The 2,439-nt window shown below is 43.3% G+C and overlaps 1 long non-coding RNA gene across 1 annotated transcript; it reads left to right on the top strand.

Moving 5' to 3' along the window:
- The first annotated feature begins 1,072 nt into the window (after positions 1 to 1,072).
- LOC105355720 lies at positions 1,073 to 2,238 on the top strand. The gene is made up of 4 exons (XR_910060.3): positions 1,073 to 1,196; positions 1,275 to 1,354; positions 1,683 to 1,781; positions 1,909 to 2,238. It is a non-coding gene; the product is annotated as an uncharacterized LOC105355720 (long non-coding RNA).
- Positions 2,239 to 2,439: the final 201 nt, after the last annotated feature.

Raw genomic sequence — 2,439 nt, 5'->3', positions numbered from 1 at the left:
TTTGCTTCGGGCCCCCAGAAGACCAGGGCCGGCCCTCTTCGTGAAGGTGGAGAAAAAGATGAAATGCAGCTCACCAGTTCCTTCCTAGCTGGTGAACCCTGGCTTTTTCGCAGACAGTTGAGGACAAAGTGTCCAGACTGCCCACAGTACAAATACAGTCCCGCTCGCCACCGTTCTGCGGGAGAGAGATGTCTCAATCCCAGCTACATGGGCTCCGGGGAAGGAGTGGAATCCTGTCGTGAAGCACAGGGGCTTGAAAGGAGCGCCACTGTTGTTGCCCACGTGGTCATTTAAGTCATCCAGGAGGACAACAGAGTCCCCCGTTGTGGTCCTTTCCAGTATGCCCTCAAGAGACATCAAGAAGGTCAGGTACTTCAAAATGCTGCTCGGCCCATAAGAACCCACAGAGACCTTTTCTGTACCTGAAGGCAAAGGGACATGACCCTATTATCCCCCGGGGTGAGCTCCAACACTTGGCTGCTGAGCTGTGGGCTCACAAGTAAGCCCAGACCTGACTGCCGGCTCTTACAATGTGCAATTCCAGAATGGTAGACAGTCCAACCCCTCTCAAGGGACTGAGTTTCAGAGCCCAGGCTGTACGTGGAATTGAGCCCAACTATATCCAGCCGGTTTCTCTCAACCTATGCACAAGCTCAACCTTCCTTGCCGCCCAGAGAGGTGACGTTTCATGCAACAAAAGCACATTTCCATTTTTGTTTTTTGAACATGACAATGAGTTCACTGGACTCAAATGACTTCCATAGTCACCAGATCTCAACCCAGTAGATCACCTTTGAGATGTGGGGGAACAGGAGATTGGCATCATGGATGTGCAGCCGACAACTCTGCAGCAACTGATTCTGTCATGTCAATATGGACCAAACTCTATGAGGAATGTTTCCAGTACCTTGTTGAATCTATGCCACCAAGGATTAAGGCAGTTCTGAAGGCAAAAGGGAGTCCAACCCAGCAATAGCAAGGTGTGCCTAAAGTGCCAATGAGTGTAATTAGTCTATTATTTGCATGATCCTTTCATAAAACAATTGTAAGCCAAACAATAAATTACAGTATAAACACAATAAACGCATCTTTTTTGTTTCAGAGGCATCCACACAGACATCCACTCAGATTCTTGTCCATCACAAACACAAGAACCTCGGAGAGCAGCTCCAGTGGAAGGTCCGGGCAGATGACAAGTATGTTTCTTTCTCACTATCGTTTTAGGAAACTTGACAAGAACTCCAGTCAGTTATAAAATATTGTCTTTTTTTTAGCTTCAGAACACCGCACAATGAGGAGATGACGGCAGCAGTGAAAGATGTGGAACCAAATTGGAGTTTCCACCAAGTTAGAAGTAAGCACCAACATGAAGTTGGATTTAACCAACTCTCCATAAGTTAGAGATAATGTGAGAGACTCAATGTCAAGTATTCAGTGTTACTTTCTTTTCAGAGATATTTTGAATAGGATTGCAATTGTATTAGTGTGATAGACAGCTCATTTAGTGTTTCCATGTCTTAAGACCAAATACTAAGTTACAATAACGATAAGGCATTGACAATGGATAATTAAGATAAGCCACTGTGACAGTCTGCATGGCACATTTTGAATATTCCACTTTGGAAACATGTTTGCGATATGTTGACCTCATCTTCTGTACATTTCATATTTCCATCGACTAGGAGCTTGCAATCGAGCTATTGACAGTCTCAAGTGCAAAGAGAGAGAATGGAGATAGAAGCAAGGAGGAGGTCAAAAGGAGGACAAGTCAGCATGATCAGGTGAGTTGTCCTATTTGTGACCTTGTTTCATTTACTCAGGTCGTGCATGGTCCAGTTGAACTGTGTATGTGTGTGTGTGTTGTTTCCTCTAATTAAAATAATATTTTTCTTTCCTGTTGGTCCACAGCTCTTCAAAAAGAGGGTCAAAATTGCTGAGAAATTCTCAATCAAGAGGATCTGTCATATATAAAAAGAGCCAATGCAAACTATGTCAGCGTCGAGGAAAGTGACGAGGACAAACCATCTTATTATCAAGCCTCGCCAAAGTGGCGCTCCACTAGGCTAACCAGGGTGATGCTGAAATGCCATAAAGCCTGGGATGAAAACTGGAGGAGTGGAATTAAGCCAAAATTACGCACGAGACACTCAGCTGACTTTACTGAAGGAAACCCACCACCAGTCAAGAGCTGCTATCTGGCAGAAGAGAAAAAAGGATGCATGTTTGTTTGTGGTTTTTGACTTATTTATTTATTTTGTAATAAAATATTTTTGAGTAATAACAGTTTTCTGTTACCTTTTATTTCTTATATATTTTTGAGATGACTGGTATCTTCAAATATCCTGACTTACATCACTAGTGTTTGTTCTTCAGATATGTCTGCTGGCCATATGTTCCAAATCCTAACTTCAGAAATGACTAGTATACGGATATCAGATA

This window comes from Oryzias latipes, chromosome 15, assembly GCF_002234675.1.
Source record: "Oryzias latipes chromosome 15, ASM223467v1".
In the NCBI taxonomy this organism is placed as follows: domain Eukaryota; kingdom Metazoa; phylum Chordata; class Actinopteri; order Beloniformes; family Adrianichthyidae; genus Oryzias; species Oryzias latipes.
This window is presented reverse-complemented; position numbering and strand designations above follow the sequence as displayed.